The 23,843-nt window shown below is 44.3% G+C and overlaps 1 protein-coding gene across 1 annotated transcript in view; it reads left to right on the top strand.

The window, feature by feature from the left end:
- The first annotated feature begins 596 nt into the window (after positions 1 to 596).
- The window catches only part of LOC309547466 (phospholipid-transporting ATPase IK-like), a 269,016-nt gene continuing 245,769 nt past the window's right edge, over positions 597 to 23,843 (top strand). Inside the window, exon 1 of the mRNA XM_082247329.1 lies at positions 597 to 610. The gene's annotated coding sequence lies outside the window, so the exon portion shown is untranslated. The remainder of the gene's footprint in view (positions 611 to 23,843) is intronic.

The raw sequence follows: 23,843 nt of genomic DNA, 5'->3' as shown, positions 1-23,843 counted from the left end.
TGATCCTGCTGTTCAGATGTCAGCTAATTTCTGGAACAGCCTGGAGCAACTCCATTCCTCAGCACATGGCTGCAGGCTTGTAGCAGATTGATGTGCACACAGGAGCAGTCATGTGCACACTTTGGCGTTGGGAATGTCTGTACAAGTCAGGGGTTATCTGCAAACTAATGATCATTTCCTGACCCAACTGTTATAACCTAGGCTAAGCAATAAACATTGCATGTCTAAAGCGAAAATTAAATAATGGAAATTACCATTTTTTTCTTTGTCTTTAACACTTTTAGTTTACAAATATTATTTAAAAAAACGACACCCAAAAAACAGGTATTTTCAGAACTCCAGAGGTTAAACAGTTATTAGTAGCTCCAGTTACTGCACTTTCATAGCTGGTGGCTTAGGACACTACCTGCTTGAAAGACCTGGGTTGATCATAGATCAGATTACTCTTTTTGAGCACAATGAAGGGTTTTTAATGTAACGCCTACATTCCAAGTCCTCCCCCTTTGTGCGGGATTAACTTGGTAATCATTACTGGTGCTGCCAACTTTTATGTAAGCCTGAAAAATCTTCTGTCATTTTGGCACTGTGAACTGTGCAATAACCACCTCTGGTAAGTTTGATTTTTTTTTTTGGGGGGGGGGGGATTACTAGACATTGTAAAAGGTCTGATTTGTTTTGGATTATTTATTAGTTAGGTTATCTATAATTATACTGCAAATTCTATGTGTAACGAGTACAAATCTACTTGCACTACTAGTAATAACAGTAATAATATATATATATATTATTCTCGGTATTATATTTTATGTTTCTTCTCAAGATTATACTTTATTTTTACTCTCAGTATTATATTTTATGTTTAGAACTAAAAAAAAATCACATTGGAATGAACAGAAAAAAACATTAAATTCGAAGAAAATTCACAGGTGTTAAAAATAATTTTTAGCTTTAATCTAATGTTTTTAGAAAGTTGTATTAAGTTAATAATATATACAAATAGAATGCAGGTAGAATCAAATGCAAACAATCTGCCTTGTACTTAATTTTACATGGGCTCAGTTTGGATTGCATCTATGCTTTGCAATTGTATTATGACTCGTAGGGTTTTTATTCAATACATATATTCTATAACAGACTTAGTAGGCTAATTTCATGGAGAACAGGAAGGTCAACTGTATGTACTGTATATCTCAACAATCAAAATTTTTCCTGAAGAATTCGATTTTTACAAACAATGATGTGGTTTCCATACAGGTTTTGGCACTTGCAAATTTCTTTTTGAAAGCTAAACACCAGGCAGATATAAAAATACACAAACATGCATGTATTTTTTATGTAAATGCAAGTATAAGTACATGGGTTGGACCTGGCATCAGCCGAGCTGGAGTGTGAGAGGAAGAAGCAATACAAGGAGCCAGTCAGTTTATGTGATTGTAATAAGCATACTGATAGGGGAAAAAGCAGAGAGTGACAGAGAGAAGATCTCATCCCTGAGCTGTTTCTCCTTCCATTGTTTAGTCACAGGCTGGGGAGGGTAGACGACTACCTATGCTCAGAGGAAATGGGTTGAATGATGCTCACCATCAGACTGTGAGCTTTTAGATGCAGAAAAAAATTATTGCAAGGAAAATGTCTGAATTCATAGTGATTTTTGCAGCGAAAACTGGTTTTGGTATTTTCTATTTTTATGGGCGATTTATAATATATCTTTTTATTTTTGGCTGGAGTTCTACCTTAAGACCGAGCTCAAGGAAAACAGCTATAAACACAGTTGAAACCTTCCATCCACTTTTGTGATTTACACACCTCTGCCAGACAGGACAATGAAGGAACAATAAAACACTGATAAGTCTTTAACTCTATTTACTCTGTTCTCCCCTTCAGTCTACATCAGGGGTGGGGAACTTTTTTTCTGCCAAGAGCCATTTGGGTATTTATGGCGCTTTTCCACTGCATGAAACCGAACGGTTCGGCTCGTTTTGCGTTTTTCCACTGCATGGTATGGTGTTGGAACGGTACGGTGGCGCTTTTCCACTACATGGAACCGAACGGTACGGCTCTCTTAAACAGTACCACCTCGGTTATGGTTCCAAGAGGGCCGTACCGGTACCATATCCCACAATCCTGTGCATGCAGCCTTGACTGTTTGTCACTACTAGCCACTGATTGGTCAGAGAATCATTGTTATCCCACCCACTTACTACTTTAGTGGAAAAGCAAACCGTACCGAACCGTTCCAACACAGTACCATGCGGTATCATGCAGTGGAAAACCAAACCGAGCCAAGCAGGGCCGAGTGGAGCCAAGCCGGTACTTGCAGTGGAAAAGTGCCAATATAAAATCCTTAGGGGGCTGTACAAAATTATCAATTTAAAAATTAGCCTTTTATATTTGGTCAAACATTTAATTACCTCACCCCTAATGTGATGGCTGCAACTGCTTCTCTTTGGTGATGTGTGTGATGTTAGCTGGTATTGATGATGTTGCTACTCGCAACTGGTTTTCCAGGTTTGCGTCGGTCAGTCTGGAGCGCAGTCGACTCTTTGTGGTGGTAAGTTTTGAAAAGAACTGCTGATGGGTACTGCTGGTTGGTACTGCTGGTGGGTATAGCTGGCTGGTACTGCTGGTGGGTACAGCTGGCTGGTACTGCTGGTGGGTACAGCTGGCTGCTACTGCTGTGGGTACTGCTGGCTCAGGCTGGTACTGCTGGCTTGTACTGTGCGGTGGGTACTGCTGGCTGGTACTACTGTGAGTACTGCTGGCTCAGGCTGGTACTGCTGTGGGTACTGCTGACTCAGACTGGTACTGTGCTGTAGGTATTGCTGGCTGGTACTGCTGTAGGTACTGCTGGCAAAGGCTGGTACTGCTGGCTGTTACTGTGCTGTGGGTACTGCTGGGTGGTACTGCTGGGTGGTACTGCTGGCTCAGGCTGGTACTACTGGCTAGTACTGCTGGCTGGTACTGCTGTGGGTATTGCTTGCTCAGGCAGGTACTGCTGTGGGTACTGCTGGCTCAGGCTGGTACTGCTGGCTGGTACTGCTGGCTGGTAATGCTGTGGGTACTGCTTGCTGGTACTGCTGTGGGTACTGCTGGATCAGGCTGGTACTGCTGTTGGTACTGCTGACTCAGGCTGGTACTGTGCTGTAGGTACTACTGGCTGGTACTGCTGTTGGTACCGCTGGCTCAGGCTTGTGCTGCTGGCTGGTAATGTTCTGTGGGTACTGTTGGCTGGAACTCCTGGCTGGTCTTGCTGGCTCAGGCTGGTACTACTGGCTATTACTGATGGCTGGTACTGCTGTGGGTACTGCTGGCTGAGGCAGGTACTGCTGTGGGTACTGCTGGCTCTGGCTGGTACTGCTGTGGGTACTGCTGACTGGTATTGCTGTGGGTACTGCTGGCTCAGGCTGGTACTGCTGGCTGATACTGTGCTGTAGGTACTGCTGACTGGTACTGCTGTGGGTACTGTTGTGGGTACTTCTGACTCTGGCTGGTACTGCTGTGGGTACTGCTTGCTCTGGCTGGTACTGTTGTGGGTACTGCTGGTTCTGCTGTGGGTATTGCTGGCTCTGGCTGGTACTGCTGGCTCTGGCTGGTACTGCTGTGGGTACTGCTGGCTCTGACTGGTCCTGCTGTGAGTACTGCTGGCTCTAGCTGGTACTGATGGTTCTGGCTGGTACTGCTCTGGCTACTGCTGGTTCTGGCTGGTACTGCTGTGAGTACTGCTGGCTCTGGCTGGTACTGCTGTGGGTACTGCTGGTTCTGGCTGGTGCTGCTGGAACTGCTGGCTCTGGTTGGTACTGCTGGTTCTGGCTGGTACTGCTGGCTCTGGCTGGTACTGCTGGTTCTGGCTAGTACTGCTTGCTCTGGCTGGTACTGCTGGTTCTGGCTTGTACTGCTGGCTCTGGCTGGTACTGCTGGCTCTGGCATGTACTGCTGGCTCTGGCTGGTACGGCTGGTTCTGCCTAGTACTGCTGTGTTTGCTGCTGGCGGGAAATGCTGGCTAGGAGAAGTGTAGCATGCAGCAGCGCCGCGCTGGAGGAAGAGGCGATGTTTCCTGTATTGGTCACAGGAGGAGTGCATTTGATATCACTCTGCTTGTGACTAACTCAAACTGTCAGAACGGAGCCGGAACTATACAGGAAGCATCGGCTCCATTCTGAAGGATCAGCTGAGAGACACAGACTCCACTGCATGGGTGGCCAGACCAGATGACTTTGCGGCCACACACGGCCCGCGGGCTGTAGGTTCCCCACCCTTGGTCTACATGTTCATACAGCACAGCCTGATTGGATACTTATGCTGCCCTTCCCTCTCCCAGTTACTCAACTTACTTTTTCTATACGTGACCCCATTGGCAAGGTTTTTCTTCACCCTAGTCTTAGCAGATCGGAACACAGTTACAGTAAAAAACAGCTTCTGCCCTGACAGGTTGTGAGAAAACAACTCCCTAATAGGTAGGCAGTTGGCAATAAAAACATCTAAATAACAGGGTTTGGCTGAAATTGGGCTTAGATTAAATTATACATTTTACACCGAAAACAGGCCCTCTGCAAAATAACCACTTCAATACTGGGCACTCCCCCCCCCCCCCCCCGACCAGGCCAATTTTCAGCTTTCAGCACTGTCGCATTATGAATGACAATTGCGCTGTCATGCAACACTGTACTCAATTGAAATCTATCATCTTTTTTTCTACACAAATAAAGCTTTCTTTTGGTGGTATTTGATCACCATTTTTTTCTTTGTTTCTGTTAGAAAATGTTGTATGGGAGTCAGGGGGGCTCCCACCATCTCTAAGAGAGAGAGGCCGCAGTTTGGAGCAAGAACATACAGGTCTGCAGGAGGCAGATGTAGTCTGCGACAGCGCAGCGTGAAGCTGGTCCCAGTAAACTGCACGTGCATGGGCATCCACAGAACTTTTTCAGGGGGGGCATCATTTTAAGGTCACCCATGCTCCGCCCCTTTTTGACAATGTCATGAAGGGGAAGGGCTTAGTCATTATCTCATAAAGTGCAGGCATGCAAAGGTTTGCTACATATTTTTGGTAAAAAAAAAATCCCAAAAAGCGTATATTAATTGGTTTGTGCTAAAGTTATATGGTTTACAAACTATGGGATAGATTTATGGACTTTTTTATTCTTTATTATTTTTATTAGTAATGGTGGTGATCAGCAATTTTTTGCGGGACTGCGAAATTGCGGCTGCCAAATCTGACACTAAGTGACACTTTTTGGGGACCATTGACACCAATACAGTGATCAGTGCTAAATAATATGCACTGTTACTGTATAAATGACACTGGCAGGGAAGGGGGTAACATCAGGGGTGATCATGGGGTTAAGTATGCTCCTAGGGAGTGCTTTCTTACTGTAGGGGGAGTGGACTGACTGCAGGAAGAGAGAGATCGCTGTTCCTGATTACTAGGAACACACAATCTTTCCCTTCCTGTTTGACAGAACAGCCGTCTGCCTTGTTTACATAGGCAGACAGCAGTTCTGTCAGTCTCCTTGACAATCACGGGTGGCCGGGGACCATCAGCTGAACTGGCACGATTTCAAGCTGGTGTTTCAGTCTGACTTCAGGGGCAATTTCACAGACATCTGTGCGGGTTCCTGCACAGATGTCTATGGAAATTGCCCCCCAAATCGCCAAAAGTAGTACAGAAACTACTTTTGGGAATCAGTGTGGCGCCGCAAAGTCCGCATCGCACCGATTCTGCCGATGCCATTGCCGGCAATTGGCTCCAATTTGACATGTGGCAGGGGCAGCGTTGAGAGCGGACAAGCAAAGTCTCTCCTTCTGCCTCTGGTGCATAAGCAGTACTCCTCCTGCTTTCTCTGGCCTGGTGCATAACATAACCCACCAAATTTATCCCTTTCCATTCCATAGGGTTAATATCCTTCCCTGGCTTCAAATTAACATGTTGTGAGTCAGGGCCAGGGGCATTCCTCTACTCATGCCATTCAATTTTAACCCTAGGGAATGGTGGGATATTATGCACCAGGCCAGAGGAAGCAGGAGGAGTACAGGTATAGCCAGAGCAGGGAAGTGCAGCGCTCTATTCATAATGCCATTCAATTGAAATTCTCCTGTGAGTGACTGAGGGACAGTGACTTACTTGCTTTTCTCACTGGTCTCTCACAGTCACTCACTGTCAGTCTCACTCCTCACTTGTGTGTCTGTGTCGCTCTCGTCCCGCCGCTGCCTCTCTCTCTCTCTGAGTCCTCCAGGATCCTCTCCTCTGCGGGCCTCAGCTCCGCCCTCCAGACTTCCATCCTCGGCCCGGCCCGCCCCCCTGCAGCTGTCGGACTCGGAAGGGAGAGGAGGACAATAACAGAGAGAGGAGAGGAGGGAGCCGGCAGCGATCGGCTGCATTGCACGGCGGGCACAATTAAAACAGTGCACTTCTGGAGACTGGATGGAAGGAAGTTGACATTCCAGGGGGGCACTCGCGGCCGCCCATGCACGCGTGAGCTGGACCGAAGAATATTAGTGTTGGGCTGAGGATCAGACCTAAGGCTTAGGTGTGAGGCCTGAAGTAGCCAGGTGGCAAGTGAGTAAGCAAGGAGGCTGAACAATATACAGCAATGGTGGAACCCTCTGCTAGGGAAATTGCTGTTGTTTTGTGAACTTTCCGTTCTTGTAAATAAAAGTGGGCTGCCATGCCCTGGAACATGCAGTCTGGAATGGCACTACTTTCTGAAATTGCATGCACCATTTAAGTTCAATTGCCCCGAATCGTTACAGTACGAATAGGAGGACACTTATCTTCTATGTAGCAAACTCTCTTCCTCTGGTGGATAAAAAAACTAAGTTTTTTTCACAGGGAATTAAATAAACTAAGCACTTCAAAACACTGGATTTCGTACTCTTTACAACACATGCAGCTGACTCTGACCCACAAGGGAATGGCCTTGGCTCAAAGTCTTTGGGATCTCTGTCTCCAGTCTGTAGTCACAAATACTCTTGATAAATTGGTTTCCTCTTTCCAATATCCATGCAACACTTTCTCCCTGTGATACCTGATTAGATCTTAAGATGACCGTCCCTTAGTCAGCTTTCTGTAGCTTTCAGCGAAGCAGGCCCTCAGGTAACCCATATGAGGTCTGGGCATCCCACAGGCACAAGGCAGGATAGCCTAAGGGGGCAAGCAGTCCCCCTTAGGCTGTAATCTCCTTCCAAGGTAAAAGACCAGGCTGATCTCTGTCTCAAAGTATTTATACAGACTCCAAGCAGCCATCTGGGGCACCCTTCTAGGGATTTGGCCGGGCTGCATAAATATTCATGCTGCCTATTTGCCTTGCTCAAGACCTATGTTCCAGAACAACCCACAGTTCTTCATAAAGCAGAGATAGCAATCAAACCTACAGCAAATGAAACACTGAACAGACCATAATATTCAACACGATTACCTTGATTACAGTGTGCAAAAACTAAATTTGACTAATAATAAACAGCAGCTCCACTGAATACAGTGACCCAGAACAAAATTACCTAATTCTAGCACCTATTTAGGAGGGTACTACACTAAATAAAAAAAGATGGAGATTAACAAACACTACCACTGTCAGGAAACTGTCTTGCTTCTGTGTTGGAAACCCCAAAACTCATGGGTTTCAGTAACATTTTGAGTGTTGAAGCCAGATTGAAAAAAATGTATTTAACAAACATGTAGGTAGAAAGACATGTTTGGAGAGCAATTCAGTCACATTACATACTGTTGGTTTGAAAACAATTGCTCTATCTGGCTAAGGACTTGTATTACAATTTATACATTCTGAAGTTGGTGACACCTAGCTAACTAAATTCATTTGAAGTCTCATTTGAGTCTTTGGTGACATTCTTTGATATGCGGATGGTCATTAACATAGGCTTGTCACTTCCAAGGCTCGTTAGCTGAACAGGTCTTCAAAGGCTGAGATAGCAAATGAAGGGCTGGGCAACTGGTGTGAAACTGGTGGTCTCAGACAGTAGACAAGAAATACAGGATGTTAGACAATCTGCTTCATTACAAAAAATTTTTATATAAAATATATTTTGTTTATAACTAAAAAGACTGTTCCCTATTCCCCATCACTTCCTTACTCACTTTTTGCTTCTGATGCACCAGATTGGCCCAGCTTTACACCAATACAAGCTCCCAGATAGAGTCAATAAATTGGAGTAGAACACTGGAAGACTATGCTTAAATAACCACCTTACAGCAGCAAGAAAGCCTTGATGTGTTTCCTAAAATAACTAGTCACGATAGCACAAAATGCGTCAGCACTTTTCAAAGATCAATCAATATAATATGTTCAGGTTAATGCATTAAAGCCAAAGGGCTCTCTGGCTTTTCCCCTTTTTACAAAGTTCTGTCACATACAGGAAGAGCATGTGTATTTCAAATCTACAGATGGTGGATGTGCGCTATACATTCGGGAGAATAGTGAAAGCTTATAGGAAATCTCTACACAATTTTTTTCCTGGACATTCCTTTGTAATCGGGTTCGCAGCACAGGCCACATTCCTCAGTTTGTGCTTAGGAACATTGGCATTTCGCCTAGAGCTTTCTATGCAGAACTGAGATACCCAAAGATATAGAATGATTTTCATCCATTCCAGATTTGGCCAGATTACGTGTCATGTATTTAGGTGATCTCCTGAACCAACGATCTGGTGTCTGGTGATTAGAAATACAACCCCAATCAATATCAATCCCATAGTGATAATTTGGTGTCAGCTCCTGCCCTCTTCCCCACTTCGTATGAGAAACTTTTAAAGTGTCACTAAACCCACATCATAAGAAACTATCAATATATTCTGTATTACATGCTGGTAATAATCACTCAGTCACTATGAGATTTGTTTTCTGTATTCTGCAAAAAAACTGGTTGATCCTGCTGCTCTCTGTCGCCCCTTCTACCCATGTTCCCAATTCAGCTAGGGATTTTGCAGCTGTTAAGGGAAACTCTGCACATGCTCAGTTTTCAGTGTATTTTCAACCCTGAGCATTTCCTCCCTTTCACATCTGAGCAGACCATGTGACTATAGAGTCACACATGTGGGCGTATATACAGTGATAAATGACAGCCCACTCCCTCCCTCCTCCTCCATGCCTACTAACCAGCTGAACACCATGGAGGCAGGATAATATTACATATTCATTCACCTCCCTGTTATTCTGACATAGGATGGAGGGGTGTGACACAGCCTGTGACTGGCAGAAATCCACCAACATCATGTTATTTCCACAAAATAATAAAGATTTGATTTTAAATATATATATTTGTATGATGATTTTAAACACTTTATTGATAATAATTATTTATTTTTACTCTGTATAGCAAAGGCTGTTTTTTTTTTTTTTCTTGAACATGTGACCAGCAGAAGAGGACTAGAAGCTCCTCCTGCTTATGTTTCCCTGCCAGAGCCGGACAAGGGGTGGGCAGGAGGGGAGGGCACTGTGGTATCATGTGAGGGGAGGGGGCACCACAAAGAGGTTGGAGGGAGGGGATTTCTGTTGGAAGGGGTAATTTGGGGGGAGGGGGGGTGGTGGGGAATGCAGATCCACCGCCACAGGGCGAGCCGCAGCGTAGCGCCCAAAAAATAAAATAAATAAATAAACCACACAAAACAGATAACGGAGAAATTTCTGCCGAAAGGATCAAACAAAGGGGTGTCCACTCCCGGCTCCAGTGGCAAAGTAAGCTGCGGCAACTGTAAACAGGTCTAAGGCAAGTTTGAGGTCTGTTGAACCAGCTGATGAAAGGTGGGATCGGCCAAGGCCAGGAGGGCTAAGTCCAGGCTCGAGGACACCGGCATTGAGGCGGGGGCATAGAGTTGCCACTGCGTCCAAGCGGCATTAAACCTGTCTCGAGCATTCCTACACACAGCCATCCACTCCTCGGCCTCCACGATCTCTTTCACCTTGCATAGCCAGTCCGCCTCGCTAGGGACACAAGGGGTTTTCCAGTGAATGGGTATGAGGCGTTTGGAAGCATTGAGTAAATGTGGGAGAGCGCTCCGTTTATATCCTGGGATGGGCACAGGAGGGGCATACAGGAGGAAAAGCTCTGGTGAATCAGGCAGGTCCAGACCCAAACCATCCAGGATGTGTCTCCGTACCATAGCTGCTGACTTTTAATAAACACACACTCAAATGTCCTATGATCCTATGATCAAGCGATGTCTCTCCCTCTTCTCTCCTCTCGCCGGAATTTCAAGTGTGGGCACCCAGCTGTGACAGCTTGCATCTTCACACCTGGGTGCGCACTGTGCATGCACAAGACATGTTGCACCTCCTGAATGGTCCAGCATTCTTCTGGGACCTGTGACGTATCCCAGAAGACTGCAAAAATGGAGGCGGAGAGGAGAACTTTCACTCGGATTGCCTGGGCGATCCGAGTAGAACTTGGAGACAGTACCTGTCAAAACTAGGTAGCTGTGCCCCCCCCCCCCCCAAAAAAAATGACATGCCAAATGTAGCGGGGGGGGGGGGGTTGAAGGACTTAAAGAGGAACTTCCCCTTTTGGGTGCAGCTCCGCTTTAACTATGGTGGCACCTAATAGCCAATTTGGGAAACTACACTGGGCACCTCTGTGGCCCTACCTCACAGTTCCATTTTCCAGAAGCAATATGAGGAAACATTTTAAACTTTAAAATTATTATTTTTTTAGATGGGCCTGTTAGAAACTGCTAAAATATTCTGTATTTGTAATGGGTAAAAGTAAAAAAATCTGACTGGACCCAGCACTTACCAAGAAAAAAAGACCAATGTTCATAATTTAAAGAGAAACTTTAATGATGTATTAACATGTGGAAAATATGTGCATTTTAACATGTTCAGTTTGTTTTAGTTGTGTTTTTAACCTGTTGCCGACCGCTTACTGCATTTTTACAGCGGCAGTGTGGCTCCCCCAGGCAAACCGACGTAGGGCTTGGAGGGGAAGCAGGGAAGCTGATGCAGCAGGCAGGTGTCTCAGATTGCCGCCTGACACCCGTGATCGCTCCCCACTAAGAGAGAAGATTGGTCAGCTGTTGTAAACACAGCTGACTGTTCTCTCTGGAATGATCATAGAGCCCCGGTGATCCTTCTATATAAGATTACAGGTCATTCCACAAGCCACGCCCCCCACAGTTAGAAACACGCACCTAGGTACACATTTAACCCCTTGATCACCCAAAATGTTAACCCCATCCCTGCCAGTGTCATTATTACAGTAACAGTGCATATTTTTAGCACTGATTACTGTAGTAATGTCACTGGTCCCCCCAAAAGTGTCAAAAATGTCAGTAAGGGGTCCGATCTGTCCGCCGCAATGTCACAGTCCCGCAAAAAATCGCAGATCGCCACCATTACTAGTAAAAAAAAAAAAAACAAATGTTAAAAAAATTTTGATTTTTACATTTTTTGGGGAATGTCATATTAGCAGAATGTGAAAAATATTGTTTTTTTTTTCTCCGAATTTTCGATCTTTTTTTGTTTATAGCGCAGAAAATAAAAATCGCACAGGTGATCAAATACCACCAAAAGAAAGCTCTATTTGTGGGAAAAAAACAACAATTATATTTAGGTACAGCATCACACAACCGAGCAATTGTCCGTTAAAATAATGCAAAATATGGCCTGGTCATTAAGGGGGAAAATCTTTCGGTCCAGAAGTGGTTAATGTGTCTTACTTGCAGTCAGGGGCTTTGTTTGTGTATTTCACATACATCGGCGTGTCTGTAAAAGGAAAAACAACCATTCTTAAATGGGAGCCATGGACACCATCTGTCACCAACATCTCTAACCCAGTGATTTGACACAATTCACACCTTCTGCTGTGGGACTTACATGATACTTACATTGTTAGTCACATTGAAAAAAAACATAATTCAACCAAATAAAGGGGGGGGGGGAATCATAAAATCCCATTTACACAATCATATACCACAGTTGTTCCAGAGGAAGGCAAAAAAAACCAGTAAAGTATGATCAAATTTGCTCCAGCAGGGGAAAAAATTCCTTCCTGATCCCCCAAGAGGCAATCGGATATTCCCTGAATCAACTTTACCTATAAATGTTAGTATCTAGTAATATTATGTACATTTAGGAAAAAATTCAGGCCTTTTTAAAAGCAATCTACTGAGATGACCAGAACCAGCTCTTGAGGGAGTCTATTCCACATTCTCACAGCTCTTACTGTGAATAAACCTTTCCATATTTGGAGATTAAATCTCTTTTCCTGTAGACGTAAAGAGTGCCCCCTTGTCCTCTGGGATGACCCTAACCACATCCCGCCCGCCCTATAACAGAATGACGGCGGGAATGTGGTTGCATTATCCTGACCGGACGTCACATGACGGCGATCGGTGATGCGAGGTGTCACACTGACTCCCTGCATCTACGATCTCGGTAAAGAGCCTACTGATGTAGGCTCTTTACCATGTGACCAGCCGTGTCCAATCACGGCTGGTCACATAGTAAACAGGAAGAGCCATTGATCGGCTTTCCTCAGTACGTGCCTGACAGGCACGAGTAAAGGAGCGCCGATCGGCGGCTCCTCTGACAGGGGGGGGGGGGGGGTTTGGCACTGGTAATCAGATCATTGATTACCAATGCAGACCCTCGGGGGGGTGCCACTAGAACCACCAGGGATGCCCACCCATGACCCCAGGGATGCCCACCCATGACCCCAGGGATGCCCACTATGGCCACCAGGGATGGCAATCAGGGCTCAGGGAGCCCCCCATTGCCCTCCCCATCAGTGCTGCCCCCCAGTGCCCTCCCCATCAGTGCTGCCCACCAGTGCCCATCATCCCTATCTATCAGTGCCGCCCACCAGTGCCCATTATTGCCCACCAGTGCTGCCTATCAGTGCCCATTAGTGCCCATCATTGCCGCCCGTCAGTGCCGATCAGTGCCGCCTATCAGTGCCCATCAGTGCCCACCAGTGCCACCTATCAGTGCCCATTAGTGCCCATCAGTGCCACCTATCAGTGCCCATCAATGCCGCCTATCAGTGCCCAGCAGTGCCGCCTATCAGTGCCCACCAATGCTGCATATCAGTGCTACCTATCAGTGCCAAATATCAGTGCCTATCAGTGCCGTCTATCAGTGCCACCCATCAGTGCCACCCCATCAGTGCCACCCCATCAGTGCCTGTCAGTGCAGTCTCATCAGTGCTCATCAGTGCAGGAAAAAACTTATTTATTTACAAAATTGTATAACATAAACAAAAAACTTTTTTTTTCAAACGTTTCGGTCTTTTTTTTATTTGTTTAGCAAAAAAGAAAAAACCTTGCGGTGATCAAATACCACCAAAAGAAAGCTCTATTTGTGGGGGAAAAAATTACATAAATTTGGTTTAGGTACAGTGTTGCATGACCGCGCAATTGTCATTCAAAATGCAACAGCGCTAAAAGCTGAAAATTGGCCCAGGCAGGAAGGGGGGGAAAGTGCCCTGTATTGAAGTGGTTAAAGTGAATAACTCAACACCAAGTTTACTATGTGAACCACTTATGGATTTATAAGATCATATTCCCCCCCCCCCCCCCCCCACAATCTTCTCTTCTCAAGAGAGAATAAATTCAGTTCCTCTAATCTATCTTCATAGGTGATCTTCTCCATGCCTCTTATCAGTTTGGTTGCCATCATCTGCACCAGATGAGGTCTTACTAATGCTTTGTACAGGGGTAAAATTATATCTCTCTGGAGTCCATGCCTCTTATCAGTTTGGTTGCCCTTCTCTGCACTTTCTCCAGTTCCCTGATATTCTTTCTGAGAACTGGTGCCCAAAACTGAACTGCATATGATGATGAGGTCTTACTAATGATTTGTACAGGGGCAAAATTATTTCTCTCTCTCTGGAGTCCTTGCCTCTCTTAATACAAGAAAGGACTTTGCTTGCTTAGGAAACCGCAGCTTGGGATTGCATGCTATTATTAAGCTTATGATCTACCAAAACACCCAGATCCTTCTCCACCATTGATTCCCCCAGTCCATGGCTACGTCAGAGTACCAAGTCCTCCTGGGTAGGGATGATCGAACGGTTCGGGTCCACCATCGGTTCGACCCGAACATTGGGTGTTCGAGGTTCGGCCGAATTTAGAACTTTTTGCCCAAAAAGTTTGGAATTCGGCAACCAGAACCGCCCACAATGCAATGCTTCAGGAAATGGGCTTTAAAAGCCAGTGATTGGACCAGAACCATTAGCAAAAGCCAATTGAGGGGGCAGGAGAATGCTAGGAATGTGATTGGAGTGACTAGGGGGTCCCTAGACCAATCATTAGTGAATACGCCCCCCAGTATATAGGATCGCCCCCGCCATATTCCTAGCATTGTTATACTGTACATGGAAGAGAATGGAAGCAGTTCTGTTAATTTTACTTTAAAAGTGTCATTTAGCTATTTTTAGTGTGAGGAAAGGGATATCTAGTGTAGTTAGAGTGCTCCTTTACACTTAAGTTAGCTTCAAAAATTGAGTTTCTGTAGGGAAAGTGTTAAGTGTAAGGGGACCGTAGTGTAGTGTAGGGTTAACTGGCAGTGACTGCAATGGCAGGGTGACAAAACCCTTCCATAGCAGGGTGACCGCTATAGAGAAATGATCATTTCTCTGAATAGCTTCATCACACCCATATGGCTTCTCACCAGCCAAGCATTTTTTATGCTGCAGAGGCTGCCACTGCCAGTGCTTTTTTGAGGACATGTTTGATGTCAGACATGACATCTGAACATGTGTATAGGGGGTATATATAGACATATATGTCTGAATATATACCCCTAGACATATATAGGTGTGATAGTAGCAGAAATAAATGCTTGCGCTAATGAAATCATTTACAGTAATATATTTCTGCTACTATCACACCTATATATGTCTAGGGGTATATATTCAGACATATATGTGTATATATACCCCCTATACACATGTTCAGATGTTTTGCCTGCCTCAAAAGAACCCAAAAAAATGCCAAAAAAACGCTAGCGTCAAAAAAAAAATGCCCAGGTGTGTTTTTGCTGGCATTTTTTGGGGGGTTTTGGAGGCAGGCAAAACATCTGAACATGTGTATAGGGGGTATATATAGGCATATATGTCTGAATATATACCCCTAGACATATATAGGTGTGAGAGTAGCAGAAATAAATGCTTGCGCTAATTAAATCATTTACAGTAATATATTTCTGCTACTATGACACCTATATATGTCTAGGGGTATATATTCAGACATATATATGTATATATACCCCCTATACACATGTTCAGATGTTTTGCCTGCCTCAAAAGAACCCAAAAAAATGCCAAAAAAACGCTAGCGTAAAAAAAAAAATGCCCAGGTGTGTTTTTGCTGGCATTTTTTGGGGGGTTTTGGAGGCAGGCAAAACATCTGAACTTGTGCACAGTACCACTATACACAAGTTCAGATGTTTTTCCTGACTGCAAAGATCCCAAAAAATGCCTTCTATTAAACCGGCAAGGTGTTACAGGAGCGAAGCAAACCCCCTGTCAGAAAGTTTTCTAATACAAACAATCTTTTTTTTTCTGGTTCTGGACATGCTACAGAGCTGAAACTTCACATGTACACTTTTTAGACCCCCCAGATCTGAAATCCAAAATAAAAATCAAAAAATCTCTTTTTTTTTTTTTTTAATTTTTTCAATAATAATAAATAAAATGACAATTTTTAAGAACTTTTTTTTTGTGTGATTTTGTGTCTGGGGGGTCTAAAAGGTGTACCTGTGAAGTTTCAGCTCTGTAGCATGTCCAGAAGCAGAAAAAAAGATCATATAGGTGTTAAAGTTAAAGGAGGGTCCCGACCCACATCCCTGTTCTACTGAAAAATTATCATTTTTTTTTCATGGTTCTGGACATGCTACAGAGCTGAAACTTCACATGCACACCTTTTAGACCCCCCAAAATCAAAAAATCTCTCTTTTTCAATAATTGGCTTTTTTTTATCAAAAATGACAATTTTTAAGAACTTTTTTTGTGTGATTATTAGTTAATGGGGCATGACCCAGAACCCTAGGCACTTTTTAGGGGCATTTATTGGGTTTTAGGGCTTCAAAATGGTGTTTTTTGATTACCGAAGTTCGGGTCCCATTGATTTCAATGGGGTTCTGAAATCCGAACCGAACTTTTGGAAAATTCGGGTGTTCCGGTCGAACCGAACTTTTCAAAAGTTCGATCATCCTTACTCCTGGGCTTATTCAGCTAACACTATTATCCGTGTTACCACCTCTCAGATTTTCCGCAAAAGATGCGGTAGTAGTTGAAACAGAGGGAAGGCGTCAGTTAGGGAGAACTGGTTCCTAAGGCGTTACCAGTGCATCTACCCCTATTTCCAGTGGTACTCTCGTTCCGGACACAACCTGTCCAACTTGTTGTAGAACTGGGAATCCACTAGCTCCAATTCTACAATGTTGGCATATTGCCAAAAAAAATTCTTAGGAAGCGGGCCGCATGGTCCTGGCATTAGTTGCTGATGACTGGAAAACCCCCCTGTCATTTTTCTATACCTGGAATATTTACTGGCGACACAGCACCTGTTGTTCTGCCCCAGACGGGGGTTCCCTTCCAGATTTGCACGACTCCTGGTGCCGCCCTGGTGGTTGATTATTTGCCACTGTAGAGGCATTGTCGGATGGAACCTACAACTGGTTTGTCCAATAATCTAGAGCAAGGTGTACTGGCAAAACGTTTCAAGATATTGATGTGCAGTATTCTGTCCTGTGGAAACCAAGTCCACAGAACTGTAGCCACCTTCAAACCAACTGGAGCGACTTGCCTCAGTGGTTATTATTATCTTCCAAATCCCTGAAAGAAAGAATTTCACCCTCTCCAGATTCCAGACCATTATGAAGGGGGTTGTCGGGACTTTTAATGAGGCGCCTGATGTGGCCCCTCCATCCCTAATTTAATAGAACACGAGGGGGGAAGTGGAGACTTTGAATGAAACGCATGAGCTTGCCAATTGCATAATGAAACATGTTTATTACAATAATAAAAACATTGCATGTTACAGAAATCAAAAGAAAGTTGTTAGGTAAAAAACATTGTAGATATGAGCTGGAATGCGTAGATGAAGAATCGCACATGTGCGCAAACAGTAGTATGGTATAGTAGTCAATACATGTTGCTGAATAGCATCAGAGTAAGCCCGACGCGTTTCTGTGGATACTGTTCCACTTCATCAGGGGCAAGTAATATTGTATATCTGTAAAAGATTTATATGTATAATAAAGTACAAAAATAGTTTACCAACAATATGTAATCTTGAAAAGGAAGAGGGAAACATCGAACCTAGTCAACTTACAATGCAGCTCAGATCTACTGGTATGCTGGTATAAATTGCAGGGAATGACCTGAGGTGCAACTCTCCCAGGATTCCAGACCATTAACCACCAATTTTAGTTCTGCAACACCCCGGAAACAGAGCCCTCTGGCAATCCAATGCTTGGATCTTCATGTTCCAGACAGAGGGGATAATTATCTACAAATAAAACTTGGAGTAGTACTGTCCTTATGGAACATGGTTTAACCTAGGTACAATTTTCTCCTGCAGAAATGTATCGAAAGAAAAAATGAAACCGGCTGCTTCCTGAGCAAAGATTATTAGGGTATACCGAGATTGGCACCCCCCCTGCGACTTCAGCAAGTCCAGCACCAGGGCTTGGAGCTTTGCGAACCCTCGGGAGTTGTGGCTAGCTCGAAGGGTCGAGTCACAAATGAAAAAAAGAGAATTTTGTACTGCAATTGCAGAAACATTTGAGCCTGGAAATGAACGGCACATTAAGCTATGCTTTATTGATGACTATGGACCCTGAAATCTACCTCTTGCAGAGAGGTCATCACTGAACAGACCGCGCCTATCTGAAACAGAAGGATGCCCAGCGGCTTGAGATCTTAAGATAGAACTCATGTCCCCATTTAGTTTTGGAAGTGCTACCATTCAAGTGTTTTACAATAATGATCCCATAGCTTCTGCTCTAAGAGCCAATGCAAGGCAAAAGAATGACAACTGTGGCAGACCCAGAAGGTCCCAAGAGGTATATTTAACCTAGCAGGTTTCTGCCGGCTAAAGACAGAATGACCCACCACAAAGTCTGATCCTCAGGTTCCATATACTCTCAAACCACAGCAGCCTCAGATTCCTCACTCAGGATGGGAAAAGCTTGCAGCACCTGGTATTCCCAGGCAAGTCCCATCCAAGTACTAATTATTCATGATCCTGCTTAGGCTCCAATCAACAGTGATCAGGCATGTTTAGGGTGAGTCAAGGAAACACTGCAATGTCAAACACCACAGTGGTTCAGGTGGACCTGAAACCACTGGACATTGGGAGATGTGGACACCGCCAGAACACTGAACCTGAGAGTGGTTCCCCTGCCTCTCCCCAGCTGCCTCTTCCTTCTGGAGCCATTTTAGCTGGTATAACAGGTAAAAAATGTAGCAACTATGTTAAGCAATACCTAATATGCAGTCCCCCAGGATGCAGACCCAAAACAACGTTGGTCTACCACTGTGCAATCCCGCGTTAGTATGCAGTTATGCCGTTATGTAGACACCTAGGTATGTCAATATGCAGGTATATAAGTATTTTTGCTGTTCATGCACATATGTATGCCGTTCAAGGCACATAAGCACATATGTATTCTGTTTTTAACCACTTCAAAACCGGAAGGATTTGCCCCCTTCCTGACCAGGCCCCATTTTGCGATTCGGCACTGCGTTACTTTAACTGACAATTGCGCAGTCGTGCGATGCTGTACCCAAATAAAATTGATGTCCTTTTTTCCCACAAATAGAGCTTTCTTTTGGTGGTATTTGATCACCTGTGCGATTTTTATTTTTTGTGCTATAAACAAAAAAAGAGTGGCAATTTTGAAAAAAAAAAAAAAAAAAAACAATATTTTTCACATTCTGTTATATGACATTCTCAAAAAAAAATCTAAAAATCAAAATTTTTTAACATTTTAAGCCAATTTGTTTTCTGCTACATATTTTTGGTTAAAAAAACCTTGCAATAAGCGTATTTTGATCAGTGCCATCCTAAGAGCATTAAAGGACCCCGCAATGCACTGGGGCCCTGCCTACACAATCACCCACGAGAATAAAAATGCAAATTATCGATAAGGCGATATTTATTGGTACAGCAGTGCCAGGCTAATGACAGCTTCCAGCGGCTGGGTCCGGTGAACACACACAGGGATGGGAGTCAGACTTAACTGTCCAGTGTGTTCCTGTTCCAATGGAGGCGGGCAGGCATTCCTGCAGTTGTGGGCGCCCAAGTGGCCTGACAGCAGCGCAGGGCCGACAGGCGCTTGCCACCTGCTAAGTTTGACAGCAGGATGCACACAGGAATCAAAACTGCTTGGCTGAATCTCTGGGCAGCGTGCCCATTCGGTAAGATGGCCCTGATTTTGATTGGTTTACGCAAAAGATATTGCGTCTACTAACTACGGGAAAGATTTATGTCATTTTTATTGTTTTTTTTTACTAGTAATGGCGGAGATCTGCGTTTTTTTGTGGGACTTTGACACTGCGGCGGACAGATTGGACCCCTAACTGACATTTTTGACACTTTTGGGGGTACCAGTGACATTACTACAGTAATCGGTGCTAAAAATATGCACTGTTACTGTAATAGTGACACTGGCAGGGAAGGGGTTACCAGTGTTGGTGATCAAGGGGTTAAATGTGACCCTAGGGGAGTGATTCTAACTCTGGGGGGGTTGGGTTTGTGAGATGACCATAGAGACATGCGATCCTATATAGCAGAATCACATAGTCTCTGTGATCATCTCAAGGAGAAGGACGGACGGCTGTGTTTACATCAGCCGTCCGTCCTTCTTTGTCAGCGGGGAGAGAACGATGGTGTCAGGCGGCAATCGGAGCCGCCTGACACACGCACTGGCTCCCCGGGAGACGAGCGTAGGCGGGAGTGCGCCGCCGGCGGCGCGCGCTCGCCCCCTAGCCTCCTGAGAGCGAGCGACGTAGAACTATGTCGCTTTGCCCAGGAGCGGCTGCCTGCCGCAGTAAATCTGCGGCGGGCGGGCAGTCGTCAAGTGGTTAATGGACAATTGCGTTGTTGTGCGACACTGTACGCAAATAAAATGAATGTCCTTTTTTTCCCACAAATTGAGCTTTCTTTTGGTGGTATTTGATCTCCTCTGCAATTTTTTGTGCTTTAAACAAAAAATAGCGACAATTAAAAAAACAATATTTTTCACTTTCTGCTATATAACATTTCCAATAAAAAACTAATTTTTTCATCATTTTAGGCTAATTTGTATTCTGCTACATATTTTTGGTAAAAAAAAAATCCCAATAAGCGTATTTGGATTGGTTTGCGCAAAAGTTATCGCGTCCACAAACTAGGGAAAGATTTATGTCATTTTTATTTATTTTTTACTAGTAATGGCGGCGAACAGTGATTTTTAGCGGGACTGCGACATTGTGGCGAACAGATCGAACACCTGAAAAATTTATAAAGGGTGCGCTGATATAGTGAATAAAGCTACAACCAAAGATCCAAAAAATGGTTTGGAAATAATTGAAATAAATAGTCTGGTGCGCTAAATAATATTGGTGTCACTCTAAAGTGTCAAAACACAAAAATGACAAATAAAATAATAGTGTACTGTAGCAAATGAAACCTTATGGTTTACACAAATAAATGGTAAATCGTGAAATACCCTCTCTGGGGTGTGATATATGAACGCAGATAAACAATGAACAATTGCTCTGGTGTCTAAATTCCGACAAAAACAATATATGTGCAATAATCCCGAAGGGATGTGCAAAAAGTCCCATATCTAGTGTCCGTAAAGTCCAAGTGTTAAGAGACAAACGTAGATAACTCCAGGTGATAGGATGAAGATAAGGTGAATTAGGTGCTTAAAACAACAACCACGTGCCTATGATTATATCTTGTGTATCACCACCTTTAGGCTCCGTTTCCACTGCCGCGGCTACGAAGTCGTGCTACTTCTAGCGCAACTTCGTAGCGAAAGTAAACTGCGGCTTTCAGTGCGACTTGTCCCTCATTATAGAGGGAAGTCGCACTGAAGCCGGCTCAAAAGTAGTGCACAAACTACTTTTGAAGTCACCGCAACTGAAGTCGCGGCAGTGGAAACGGGCCGAATTGAAATCAATGGCTTTTGACTTGCTGTGCGACTTGACATGTGTCAAGTTGCACAGCAAGTCGCACTAGTGGAAACTGGCACTTAGGGTTTGCTTCTTATCAGCTGGTAGAAGTTTAGGGCAGAAAAAACAGCCACCTCAAGAATATTGACTCCTTGTGTTGTGAGAGAGATGATGCAATATTCCCACACCTCATGGAAGCGATATAATTAGCCTCTTACCAGATGGATAAAGATCCGAGGTGTGTGTCTGTCCCCTTAAAGCGGAGTTCCGGCCTATTTTGCAACTTTAGTGATTCCTGGAGTGCTTGCTATGCTGATCAACAATTGGGCATTTTGAATTTTTTTCAGGGGTCCCTGACCTTATTTTCAGGGCATTTTTGATTGTACTTCCTCCTTCTCCCCCCTCTGTGGCCACGGCCACCGACGTCACTTCCGCCTTTGCATTGCATCCTGGGAGCTGTGTGTCATCACTTCCAGGAAGCTGGAATCAGGAAGAACTCCCAGAACTCTTCCTGGAATCAGGAAGAAGGACACAGCAGATTACACTGCGGCTTCAGATGCCCACATCCAAGATGGCCGCGCCCAGACAGCATTTTTAAAAGTATGATTTTGACTAAAATACAATACTTTACACCTTGTAAGTATGAGAATAGCGGTTCTGTAAAGGGCGATGGATTAGTATTATAGGGGTATTTTTAGTTAAAAAAGGTATTTGAGGCTGGAACTCCGCTTTAAGGGGACTCTCTCATCCCGTCACAATGGGTCAGTTCTTGGGTCAAATGCAGAAGATCTCCTGTAGCCTTTATATTTCTTTGTGGTCCCCAAATATCCTTTTCTCCGGCGAAACCGGGGACTTCCCCGAGGTGTGGAAATAGTGCATCATCTCTCTCACAACACAAGGAGTCAATATTCTTGAAGTGGCTGTTTTTTCTGCCCTAAACTTCTACCAGCTTGTAAGAAGCAAACCTTAAAGGTGGTGGAACACAAGATATAAGCGTTAGACACGTGGTTGTTGTTTTAAGCACCTAATGCACCTAATGCACCTCCTATCACCTGGAGTTATCTACGTTTGTCTCTTAACACATGGACTTTACGGACTTTATATTTGAGACACTATATATGGGACTTTTTGCACATCCCTTCGGGATTATTGCACATATATTTTTTTTGTCAGAATTGAGACACCAGAGCAATTGTTAATTGTTTATCTGTGTTCATATATCACACCCCACAGAGGGTATTTCACGATTTACCATTTATTTGTGTAAAGGTTTCACTTGCTACAGTACACTATTAATTTTATTTGTCATTTTTGTGTTTTGAAACTTTAGAGTGACACCAATATTAGATCGAACACTTAACTGACATTTTTGACACTTTTGGGGGAGCAGCGACATTACTACAGTAATCAGCGCTAAAAATATGCACTGTTACTGTAATGACACTGGCAGGGAAGGGGTTAACCCAGGGGCGATCAAAGGATTAAATGTGAGCATAGGGGGTGTTTTCTAACTGGGGGGGGGGCGGGCTTGTAAAATCAACACAGAGACCTGTGATCTTAAATAGGAGGAACACAGGAGCTCTGTATTAATAGCTGAGAGAATAACGGTCTGCTGTGTTTACTACAGCAGACCACCTTTCTCTCTTCATGGGGGAGCGATCACGGGTGCCCGGCCCCATGGATCGGCTTCACCACTGGTGAGTGGGAGCGCGTGCGCCCCCAGGATCCTGAGCTAACAGCAGTCCAATCTTCACCCATCACAACGGGCTCAGTCATAAAAGACCTTCAGGGACTGGGTCCCCATTAATCTGGGGTCCACTCCCCTGGACCTGTATAACACTCTGCAGGAAAACACCTTGGTCAGAACAAACACTGCACTGGGTTCCATTATGCAGGGTCCAGTGCCATAAGGATGCATTACAGGCAAACCTCGAGGAATATTCTCTCCTATCCAATGAGGCTCGGGTATCATCCATTTTGGCTGACAGCTTTTTGGAATGGATCCGACTAAAGTCCTTGATTCTTTTACAGAACAGTCCAGACCTCTAAGTATGCTCCAAGAGCACATGTATCACATCAGTGACCACCACCTTACAGACACTGGCAAAAAAATTGAGGTTCTTCCTGTGTAGGAGGGGTTATATAGGGGAGGACTTCCTGTTCGATTGATCTGCCAGTGTCCATTCACCTATAGGTGGCACATAACCCACATAGTAATTGTTATGGCTGCACTGGGTCCCGTGATGTACGATAAAGAAATAATGTATTTAAGTACAGAAAATTTACTTAAACAGGCATTTAGCGGGTTCAGCTTTCACATCTGTACACCCTCAGACCAGAGCAATTTTTAGCTCAGGTGCCTGGTAAGCAAAGAGTTATTAGGAGGTTAAATAGAAACAAATTTAATTTAAAGGATAAGCTTAACTTTTGGGAGGAAATAATAAAATACATATTCTTGCATGGAAAAAAAACGTGCCTTTATTACTTTTTCTCTAAAGAGCCTGGAAAGTTTTGCATCCATGATCAGTGGATCAGGGGTGCAATGCTGGACTCCTGCAGAAAAGCCCTGCAGCTTTCAGCCTGTACCTTCATATGGGCTGACTGTTACAAGCTGCAGGACTTCTGAATGAACTACATGGTCGTTCATCAGCCACTTCGAAGTCCGTTCTGAATTACAAGCCATTAGCCGCACTGGCTGAAGGAGGTTGTAGTTCGTGCATACACAGAGCG

This window comes from Pelophylax lessonae (assembly GCF_965119305.1).
Source record: "Pelophylax lessonae genome assembly, chromosome: 1".
Taxonomy (NCBI): Eukaryota; Metazoa; Chordata; class Amphibia; order Anura; family Ranidae; genus Pelophylax; species Pelophylax lessonae.
Note: the sequence above shows the minus strand (reverse complement) of the source record. Positions and strands in the feature narration are given on the sequence as shown.